Genomic DNA, 12272 nt, shown 5'->3' with positions numbered 1-12272 from the left:
ATTGGAGATAGCTGTGAGCCCCAAACTTGGGACCATGTTTGAGGCTCCTGGAAGAAGAATGAGGCTGTCTTGGGGGTTGAGTGAGGAGGCAATCTGAGAATGTCTTTGAAGGTGGCAGAGAGAAAACCCAGGAAAGCAGCTGCCCTGCTGGCAGGGGCGGAACCTTTATCATTTGGACATGACCAATGCAGACAGGTTGCTAGCCTGTCTTCAGGGAGCTGCCTGCATGTGCCCAGGCTGCATCACAGTCTGCCAGGGCAGGTTTGCTCCACTCAATACACATGAGGAAAAAATGGGAGGCCTGGAGAGAAGCAATCTGTGAGCAGGGAGGATTGGACCCTTCACATCCAGCTGTGCCTGAGCCAGCTGCAGAGACAAGGAAGAGGACCCTGAAGGAGCTGCTCTGGGGCCATGGCCTGGGGGGAAACAGCCCCTGAATTTGACTCCATCCTTTTCTACCCTTTCATAGCAGGCACTGCAATGCCAAGTCCTTTGGTACAACTGAGGGAGAGAGAACATAGCCTCATCTTACAGATTTCCACCCACTTGCCCTGTGGCTCTAGATAAAGTTTTGGAGTGAAGTGGAGCAGAGAAACCTCCCCAGTTGTGAATGTCTCTGGACAATGCTCACTTTTGCAAGGGGTGCAGAACTTCTGCAAAGCTGCACATCCTTCAGAAGGAAAAGCCATATCATCCCCTTCAGTTGAACATTCTGGTTCCTTCAGACAGATCGTCCAGCTGACACTGAAAGGCAGCTTTAGGCAGCTTTTTGAACCCACCCAGCATGATCACCACATTTACCAGGCCTCCAAACTGCTTTCAAGGGTCTGAAGATATCTTCCATTGCTAGTATGATTACAGCTCTAATGAGATTAGGAGCAAACTGTTTCTTCTAAACAATGGTACTATCTCATTCTAACCCATTTAGATTATAGTCTGCTTTCCCAGATATTAATATTTTCATATTAATGTAGATCCTTTTATCCCTGTAGCTTAGCACTGGTTTCTGATTTATTAAATAGCTGGCTCCCTCTGGACTAGAGGAGCAGGATGCTGCGCTCTGATGAGCTTAATAACTCACTGCTCCCTATTAGTAAATCACAGACTAGTGCTTCAAATTTGCAGAGAGAATTGGGTTGACTTTCCCCTCAGTCCTCAAAGCATCTTGGTCCTGTTGTGCAAAACTACCTACTAACAATCTTTCTTAAATTAGCCAAGTGCTCTAATATGGGTTCAGCTCACTCGACTGAACTTCTACCAGCAATTTGGGGAGTGAGGGCAAGAGCAGAGTTAACAGATTTCACTGGCTTTTCCCATCAAATGGTGCCAGGACACTTTTCTGGAGGCACCAGCAATATAACATGCAGCACAATTAGTATATTTATTATTTTAGAAGAGCTAATGTTTTTTTAATATCTCTAGGTTTGTAGAAAAGGTTGAAAGTAAGGGCAGCCTATTTGCATTGTGAATAAAGTTATCTGCCTCCTCCACCCCTGCCCCTGCATCCCTGACTGGAATATGCAGAAATAAATGCTTTCTAATGATCCCTGGGGGGCTGAAGCTTTGATATGGATCTTGCCCGGGGTATAGTGGTTGGGAGAAGTTCTGCCAGACTGAAACCCACATGGAGTGGGGGAGTAGGCAGTCTTCCTCTGAGTGGGAAAGAAGGGAAATTGGATTATCTTGAGAGCAGTTGGTGTTTTTCTGTCTTCAAGAATTTACAGATGAGAGGCCCCAGCTGGGAAGTTAAACTCAGCCCTCTGCAGACAGCAGTGTGTGTTTTCCTCATCTAAATAAAAGAGATGATCCCATCCAAGTTCTGGAAAGTTTTTTTTTCCTGCTTTGGCTGTGTACAGGGCAGGTGGGTAGAGAAGCAAATTTGCAGGATTTGAATTTCAGTTTGGTGGCCGCTGAAAATGTTGAGTATATGTGCCTATGTGTTTGTAAACACAGATTACTCTTTGGATGTGACATCTGGCTTTCAAGGAGCTCCCACAGTAGGCAGAATCACAGGAGTACACACTTCAGTTCTTTCAGACAAATCTATTGTAGGACACTATTTTGCAGTTTACAGCACACTGAATAAGCTCCAAAAACCCCAAATGCAGCTGAAGCCCCTTAATAGAGAAAACCTGTTTAAATGGGCTGCTTTCTGGGAACAAATTTTTGAATAAAAAGAACACCCTGGCAATGGGAAAGTTTTCTGCGTTGCCAAGAGGTTCCATAAAAAGGCTATTTTATAGCGTTAACCCATTCCCTGTAGAAGGCAGAGCAGACCGCAGAGGATCACATGCTGCCTGGGAAGCAGCAGCAGAGAGATGGAACACAGCAGCCAGAAAGGGCTCACAGCCCTGGGCAGTGGCTCAGGTGGGCTGGTGCCCTAAGGATTCCAGCCACGATGCCAGACCAAGCAGCTTTTCCCCTGGGGTGTAGACACAACACCTTCCCAACAGAGGACAGACCAGGAATGTTGAGCAAGCTCTTATGAACACAGGATGTGCCAGGGGAAGGAGCAAAGGGAAATACCAGATTTTTTTCTTCACAGAGAAGGACAGAGAAGATAGGATTCTGCAAGAGAGCTATTACAGACAGAAGGGAATCAAGGCATAAAGTGCTGCTGTTGTTTTTCAGTTTTAGGAAACAGTAAATTTCCTAAAGCTCCAGCATCCTTATGCATCAAGTACAAAACCCCAGTAGCAGCATTTTGGGATGATTTGCACTGATTACTCGAGAAATACTGAAGGGTCTTTGAGAGAGGCATTTATTCCCCTTGCTCCTTCTGTGCGAACTGTAGGTCAGGCCTGGCACACAGGAGAGCACTCTGGGCAGGCTGTGGCATACCCTGCACCACCAGCTATGCCAGCATGCTATCTGTGTAGCACATGGTGAATGAGACCAGAGAACTTGTCCAGATAAAAAACAACTCTAGGAAAAAAAATGTTTATTTTTCAGTTGGATCGGTTCCTGCCTTGGGTCACTGCACAGCAGGGAGACTCAGGGATGAGAGCGAGTGCCAAGGATGGGATCTGTAAACTGTCAGTCAGTAAAGGTCCCCACCATCACCACAGCTTTCTACTCCTCTGTGTGGTAGATTAGAGTTCATTTTATGTAGGGCCTTTTCTTTCACCCCAAATTTAGTTTTCTAACAGTTGCAGAGATATGATTCAATCTACAACAACAGCTTGAGTCTTCTTATCTCACATAACAACCTTGGAGTGTCAGGATACATCTCACTGTGTAGCTTGCTGCAAGGATCCCAAAAACTTAAAAAATTCTGGGGGGGATTTGGACTATATAGCCTTTAAAGGTCCCTGTTCTGTGATTCTACCTCCTGCAAATAGACTTGTCCATTTATGTTCCATCATCCAGCAGCACTGCTTGTGTAAATCCAGTTGCAGGAACAATAGAGCTCTCTTATTAGCATGCTGTACAATCCATACATAGCTCTTTCCTTTTCAACTTTGTTGCTGGTCACAGGGATGCAGCAGCTCTGCTCCCAGCTCTGGGATTACTGACTGTTGGGCAGTGAGTCTAAAGGCCTGCCCCACTCTCCACTGCAGGCAGAAAAACACTGGTGAAATCTCACGAGGCATCTTCTCACAGGCTGCATGAGACTTGTCTGCCTTGTATTGCAAGTGGGCTACTTTTAGCACCAACTGCTTCAGTACCAAAAGGTGTCATGGAATTTTAATGGCCACAGATGGCCACAGCTTCTGTTTTTTGTCTTATCTGAGTCCCCCACCCTCCAAGCAGCACCACAGCAGCACCATGTTACTCTTGGGACAGGATGGGGAGAAAGTGGATTTAGGCAGGTGAGAGCTGCCAGTTCAACACCTCTGCTGCCTCAGTCTGGATTTTCCTTTCCTAATACAGAACTTGTCGGCTGCATGCAAATATGATGGAGTCAGGCAATAGAAAACTGTAGGTGAATATCAAATAAAATATTTTTGATCCATCTCCTCAAAAACATTCCAGTTCCATGTCCTTAGGGTCTTTGAGGCACATATTAGCTGGAACACCTTCTTTTTGTACTGGATGATTAGATTCCCACATTTTTCCATAGGCAAAGGAAGCATGCCCAGATACAGTTCATAGCAACTGTGCAAATTCATTTTAAGTTGTGGCCAGATGTTGGCAAGAAGAGACTAAAGAAAAGCTTTGCTATTTTCTCATTTAAGTATATAGGAAAATGGATCCTCCTATCCAGCTGTGAGCTTTTCCAGAATACACCCCAGCGTGCAGCTGATGGATGTGCCTCCCACAGCACATAGGGTTTGATACTGTTCCAGACATGCTTCATGGGGAGCATTCCATTCAAAATAATTATCAAATTGAATAGAGTAAGTACCAATCTATGCAAAACCCACTTTGTCTGCTGCCTGGGAAGAGATTACAAAGCACATTTGGCTATTGTGTTCATGCTTGTAAATTTTAAAGTCCTGGGTGAGATCTCTGTATCTGGAGAGCATCAGAGGATCTTGAGAGCACTAAGGAAATGTGGAACCCAAATCTTTCTACTTCTTCCTCCCAAAGGAGTCCCAGACTGTATTCAGTAGAAGTCACCACAGCTTCAGTAACTCCTAATAAATCTTACATTAGCTTTAGATTTGGAGAACCCACACAGGGAAAACCTGCTCCCAAACTCTCATCTTCCATCTTAGTTACACTAATTTCTCCTTGCTGTCCTTCCCTGATGTCCATAAGGCTCCACCTCCAGCCCAGACAGACTAATGTAGTGCAGATCTGACTCAGCATTGCCGTTGCATTGCTCCCAGTCCCTCCTCTGTGGCACCACTTTTCATCACACCACATGGCAGGGCCTTCAGGCTCCTCACTAACCCTGCTCTCTTTCGTTCTCCCAAGAGATCTTCTGTTCCACTGCCAGTGAGATGCAGCTTTGCTCCTCCTGCGCTAGTTGCTTATTTTCCTCTTTGGCCTTGGACTTCCAGGCACTGTGTTCTTGTTTCCAACTGCAACTCCTTCCCTCAGCACAGGCTTGCCTTGGAAGGTCTGCACAACAGCACCTTCCTGGATACCAGTATCATTTGCAGTGACCATAATAATCTGTCTAAATTAGTCCCAGGCTTCTATACTTCACTTTGATAGAGGTTTTCCTTAAAAGGACTGGAACATTGGCTTTTGAGGTGCATCTCAGTTTTAAAGACCCTGAAGGCAAATGAGACAACAACCTATGTGTAGTTTAAGCCCACAACAGACTCCTTGAAGACACAGTAGGCTGGAAAAGTCCCCATGGTTCTCTGAACATGCTGCCAGCTGAGGTGCAAGTACAGATTCCCCACACATGGTTGAGGTCTGCAGCCTAGGCCACAAAGTTTTGAGCCTTAGGCTGCAGTTTGATTAGAAAATAAATCTGACTCTGGGCTTGCCAGTATTGATCAAAAATGCCATAGCCATATGACATGAAACATAGATCTAGCACTCCACCAAGTTAAACACATTTAGAAAATTTAGATCAGTCAGGTTTTTTTCATGGCAAGGTGTTGGAGTAGACCAGTTTCTACACCACACTACTGTCCTGCCAAATCAGCTAAAAACTGTCTACCACAAGTAGACATAACAGCATAAAGTTGCATAAATTCTGTGTTGTGTGCTTAGACTAGTTTGACAGAAATTCACTTGTGTGTATGGCACTGACCCAGGTTAACTGGGGACTGCTGGGTGATCTGTCAGAGCCCAGATCCACAGTGCTGGTAAAACTTTACCCTTCAGAGTATTGTGGGGTTATTTCTTGCAGGAAAAGGCATGATTTTCAGTGTTTGTAGCTGCATAGTTAATCCTGCTACAAAAGCTGATGCAGAGAGGTTTGTGTGGGCTGTAGGTGACTTTGAGATTCCAATAAGGATACTGGAGATGGCAGCTGTTAACACCGAGAAACCTTCTTCTGAGATGAAAACTCTTTGCAGGCGCACGGGCTGCTCTAAAGCACTCATACCGTGAGTGAAACTGTGCTGCCTGCAACAAGAATATTGGTAACCAGTCACAAACACAGGTAAAGGTGAGAGCCCTGTGCCAGGAAACAAGCACAAGCAGCAGAAGGGGATGTGTTTTAAGGATGGGAAGGTGAGTGGGAGGAGGTGCCCGAAGCAAAGGATATTGGCATGGGATGGGATAGCCAGAGGAAGTGGGGCAGCCAGGCAGAATGGGACTCAGTTAAGATGGGGTACCCAGGAACATGGGGTCCAGGGTAGGATTGAGCACTCAGGAGGTCTGGGGCTGCCCAGAGGGGATGGGGTGCTCCTCCTCCATTCCCCTGCAGCCTGGGAGAGGGCTGAAGAGCTGCAGAGGCAGCACTTATGTCTGCAGGGAAAGGAGGGGGTTAACTGGATTCGGATACCCCCCTCTCTGTTGAATTCATTGATTCATTTTCTCTGTTCCTATTTCTTTCTCTCACTTTCTTCTCTCTCTTGCAGACTGATTAAAAACTCTTTGAATTTGAAGGTTTTTGTGTCAAAACAGCTCAGATGCCAGCTGGGTGCCAAGCAGTGAATATTCATGGTATTTAAATGTGACAGTGCGGTGGGGGCTAAAGGACGGGCTAGTTAGCTCTTTTTAGATGGAGATTAGCTGCCTCTTTGCTCCTAATCACCACTGTTGTTGAAATATTACAGCTTCTGTTACAACTATTAATGCCCTAAATGAAGAACAGGCTCCTCTGAATAACATCAAACACAAAATGGTCACTTCCAATTTTAGCCTGTTTCGCTCCTCTTTGCTAATGTGTGCTTTCATTTCTGTCTGGGGACCTGTCCTGGTACCATACGGTTGTTCAGCTTCAAACCCTGCAGGAGAGGAGCTAGCCTGGCCCGAGGGAGCTGCTAGAAACCAAAGGAGCATTCATGCCTCAAGAGAGGTCAGTAGCTGGCTAGAGGCTGTTATTTAGCTCATGAGGGTGGTGGCTGCTTGGAGTCGGGAATACCCAATTGCAGGTCAGTCCTACATGGATAGGCATTCAGAATCTGTTACTCCAGGTGAAGCCCCTGTTCCCAGCACAGGATGGACAAAAGTTATTTTCCTGCACCAAACAAGAATCCAGGGAAATTGAGTGGAGTCCAATCACTGGAGTGGTGTGCAGGAGGGCACAGTGCTGTATTGCTCTCAGGGCTGATGTTTGCCAGGGTCAAAATGAAACCCACAGCCCTAGCTTCCACCAGGAACATTGTAAATGGTGAGGTAAGCCAACAGGCTCCTATTTGAGCTTTACTCAGATAAAACTTCCACTGAAGTCAGAGGCTGGATAAAATCTGTGAAAGGGTGGTGTGAGTTGGTCCTTTCATGGCAATATCTGGAGAGAAGCCTGATGGAAAATACTTTGCAGCAAAACCTGCCCAGATGTCCAGTGCATGTTTGGCCATTTGGAACCTCTCTGCATTCATCCCCAAGAACTGCCTGCCGTTATCCGAGAGCACGCCTGGCAGTGTGACGAAGAGGAGGGAAAACCCATGTGTGGTCCTTAGGCTCTGGCAAGAAATAGCAGAGCAGAACACCAGGCTATTGATTTCATGTTTGCTTTAAAAACAACCTAAGTGCATTCCTGGAACAAGGCTGGTCTGGAAGCCTAAATAAAATAATATTCTTCAGCCTTGAAAACTGACACTAGACTTCAATGGGTGCTTTAAAGTCCTGCCCCCAGACTAAGACTTGCACATTTCCTAAGCTCTTGTCTACACACAAAAATGGTGCTACTTTAACTAGATCAGTTTAGCCAAAGCAACACAGTCTCTCCTCTCTTTTATCCCTTTGTCTTCCATGCCTGAAAACTGTTAAAAAGCATCCTTATTTAACAAAACCTTACTTATTAGAGGAAATTATCTTTTTATTAACATAAGACTTATTAGTGTCAGTACATCTAAGTAGGACTAGAGATAGCATTATTGTTTTGATGGCAAAAAATCACATCCATAAACAGTGTGCTTACTCTGTCTCAGAAGGGATGCATGGTGCAAGCCTACGGAGAAAGGCCAGCAGAATTGGTCTCACCCATCTTCCTCATGGCAAGACTTATGTCCTGCACTCCACAAAGGGCATACGATCCCATCTGAGATAGGGATTTCTGGGACTCTCACGAGGCTGTACAGTATCTGGATAAGATGTGTGCACAGTATTTATAATGTACAGGCAACACCACTGAACTCAGACCTTCCACAGCATTAGCAGATCAACAAAAACTGCACATTAGCTAGGCTCTCTAGCAAATAAACAAGAAATCCCCTAACAACCAAACAGAAGCCACAATGCATTCACAGACACAAAAAATAGATTTGCATGCTGGTCTGTCAGAAATGCTACTTTCCATGGATGGTATCAGAAATATGTGGACCTGACCCTTTGAAATTCTTTCCTTATAGGAAAATTGCATTGGCTACCAGTGGGCTCCTGAAGAAAAAGGAAAAAAATATAGATAGGATATAATATATTCTCTTCTAGCAGAACATCAGGACTATGGATTTCAACAAATTGCATTTGATATTCAAGATACTTTTGAGCAATGCAATTGTACAGGAAAACCAATACAATTTCTCATTGCTACCTTTGTAAAGGTAGACTGGTAATAATAATAAGAAGCATCATCTTCATGATCATCAAACTTCTAACTTCTGTCTTGATGCTCTCAGGATTTTCCTGCATCAACTCTATTCCCACTCCAGCTGAACAACTTCCCAAATTTCTAAATGCTGTACTTTCAGGCTTCACCAGTTCTGATATTCTCAGTAATAATATCAAAGGTTCAGGTGCCTTATCCATTGAATAGCACTACATTTTCCCTTCAACAGTGGTTGTTTTACACTATATGAGTAAATCAGATGGTACTTAGTACATACTCCTGGTGGAAGAAAAAACTAAATACAGATGGATGTGGCTCCCAACAGGCAGCAGTTTGGAAACATGGCACCAAATACATCAATAGTCCCAGTCTGTTCTTTGACATATCAGAGTGCCTGAACATGCATATCCACATCTTTATTTCTCTGCAGCCATGTAATCTCCTCTCTCCCCACTTTCTAGTTCACCCAAACCTTGGGTGAACCAGTTGTCTTCTTTTTTTCTTTACAAGTCTCATTTTCACTCTCTCCATTCCATCTGTCCTTCTTCAAGATTTCAACTGCTGACCCCATGCCCTGTTCAGTGCCTTCCCCTTCCTGCTCCCTGGCTTCCTTTGTGTCCTTTCAGCAATTCTGTCTTTATCATGCTGATCTCCCCTCCTCAGCATAGTGTTATAAAGCCTTCCTCCAGGGGCACCACTCTTTAAAGAAATCCCTTCTCATCATCAGAATCTCTCTTTATCACATGCCTCTTGAGTGTTTCACCTACCTGAATTGATAGGTGCAGACCAATGTCCAAATTTGATTTCTGAAAAGATTAATAATGAGGAATTTTATCTTTATAATGTGCATGGCTGTACATTACAACAGACCTTCACAATTATGAAGTTGTCTCAGGCCCCCACTGTCCTGTCTCTCGGTGTTCCAGGTAGCCCAGCTAACAGAGCCTTTCCTGTCCTGTTTGGCTAGGACGTACATGTCTTTTTTCTGCTCTGAAGCTGGCTTCAGGCTGGGTACTTGCCCTGCACACTCCAAGATTACTTGGCTGTTGGCTGAAGCAAAACTCAGTTGAGCTGGGAGAGCTCACACAGCCCTGAGCTCATCCTACTCCTGCACTGAGCAAGCTGCAAATGGGCTCTGAAGAACTCTTCAAGATTCATCTCATTAAATCCTCACTATAAAACCATCTAATTTCTTTTCCAACTTCCAGAAGTAAAAAACCCACTTGGCTGACTGTTAACAACTGCTGGGCTACTTTAACATTGGTCTGATGCAAGTTAAAGCAAGGGCTGAGGCCACATGGTACAGGAAAATTTCCCGTGAAAAAAGATGGAGGTAATCAATCTCCTCCTAAGTGAAAGCTGACTGAGAATAGGTGATAAATATACAAGCACCTCTCTCCTTTGCCCACAGCTCAAAGCATCCAGTTACCTGCATTCCTGCTAATCCTGGCATCATGCCTTCTCCATGTGCATCTCCAGTGTCCCTGCTTCTAAGAATGTTGTACAAACTGACCTACTGTTCATGCACTCATTTTTAGAAGTATTTTCATGAGAAATCAGAGATAGAGCCTACACTAATGAATATTTCCAATCATTTACCCCCCACTACAGTTTAATTTTCTTGCCTTAATCACTCCTTTTGGCTGTCTGGCACAACAGAGACTGGGGAAGACCAAGGTGAATCTCCCTCATAGCTTAGCTGAGAGGCTGAAAGGATTTTTCTGTATCAGAGCACATAAGATCAGCACTTCTGTCCAGTCCATTCACCAGAACAAACAAGGGTATGCCTCATACCCAAAAGCCCACTGGGGTGTCTGTGGCAGAAGGCACAGTAGTGACAGGTGACAGACCTCCCTGGTATCTGCTTGTTTGCTGACTCTGCTAGTGTCTGCTCTCCCTGTGCATGGACCCTCAAGCCTGGCCCTTCCGATCAATTCAATATCCAGCTCCATCTTCATTTTCCAGTCTCTATTTTAATTTTCCTCTTGCTCTTACTTTCTTTCTGTCAATCAGGACACTGTTTGGTTACTTTATAAACTTATAATTTCAAATTTTTAGCAGAGTTCATATCCTGTTATGGATTTGTTTAATAAAATTACCTGCATTTGCAGGAGGGCCAGTTAACTTCTCAAGGCATTGCCTCACTACTGATCTGCCAAGCAACATCAAGCAAAAGCAGGAAAATGAATACAGGGATTCTGGATTTTTTTCACAAAACCAAGGGCTGGCTTTTCTCCAGGGAATGCAATGTCTCTGCATGTCCCTTCTGCCACTTGGACCTACAGTTGAGCTCTGCAGGGAGGAGCTCTGAGTGAAGAAGCCCTGCTAGCAGAGGGTTAGTAATGGCACAGTCCCTTAAAGCAGACCCAGCTTCAGGATCTAAACCCTGGACAGGATTAATTACCCGGCAAACAGCTTGTTAGAAGCTGTGTTGGCACACAGATAAGGGGAACTGTAATGGAATCTGCCAATTAACCAGCCGATGGTGCTGAACTAAATGTGACCCCATCGTTAATTGTGGTTGTTTCTCAGCAGTTTTCATTGGGTGCTCAGGAGAGGGGACAGAAAGAGGGCTTATCCAGGTGCTTAATTTATTTCTCCTCACAAACAGGAATCATGGGATATAAGCTTCATGACAACTACATGGCAGAGCTTTAAATCTTATTACATCTACTTTTCCTGAAAGAGAAAGGAGATTAAAGTCTTGGAAAAGCAGAAAAGAAGGAATCCTCACACTTTTCAGCAGAGTAAACAGCTGTCCTCCAATATAATGAAGCCTTCTTAAAGTAGTTTACCTGAAGGTAAATTTTCTGTGTGAGTGGTGTGTGAGAGGAATTCCTCTCACTCTCTCTTCCACATGGCCTGTAGCCCATCTGCACCGTGCAGAGCAGAACAGAGCCAGTGCTCTCAAAGAAAGCTGACATGAAAAGCTCAGGATGGCCTCGAGCTACAGCTGTGGATCTGGCTCCAGACTTCCCCTTAGTTCAGAGGTGTTTGAATCTCAGCCCCTTGCAGAGCTTTTCAGCCAGATGGAAGATCCAGGAATGAGTTTCCTTAACAGTTCAAGAGGGTTCAAGAGGTTTTGCTTTAAATCCATCTCTAGGGATGACCTAAAGCAGTCAGTGATGCAGAACAAAGGTCTATCTTGTGGCTGCTTCCCTAAAGGAAATGCTTGGACAATTCTTTGTAAGGAATTAATCTCTCATGCTCCTGAACAGCTAACTCTTCCCTGGAGTAGGATTGTATTTAAAGAGTGTCAGTCACAAGAACTAGTACATTAATTGCTAACTATGGCTTTGCTTCCTGAAGGAAGTGGAGTCTGCACTGATTTAGCCACAGATAGACCCCTAATACAGCCTCTGCCATATCTGCCTTGGACTTTAAATCCATCTTCTTCTGCATCCTGTCTGGCAGTAGCCAATGTGGCATCTTAAAGCAAAACATGGGAGAGGAACAGGATGGGAATTCCCCCAATTTATTGCAATAAACTCCAGAGAAAATAAACTTCTTGAGCTGGAGGTTGCATCTGCATCCCAGTTTAGCTTCCCTGTTTAAACTACTTTCACAACTTTTCCAAGTCCTTTGAACTCATTTATAAATATGTCACTGGCTTGTGTACCAGTTCCAGGTTTGTCCATGCACTGATAAAAAAGCTGTTATTCTCTCTTTCCTTTAAACATTTCAAGATAACTTTGTTCCTTGTCCACTA

The sequence above is a fragment of the Lonchura striata genome, chromosome 8 (genome assembly GCF_046129695.1).
Source record: "Lonchura striata isolate bLonStr1 chromosome 8, bLonStr1.mat, whole genome shotgun sequence".
In the NCBI taxonomy this organism is placed as follows: Eukaryota; Metazoa; Chordata; class Aves; order Passeriformes; family Estrildidae; genus Lonchura; species Lonchura striata.
This window is presented reverse-complemented; position numbering follows the sequence as displayed.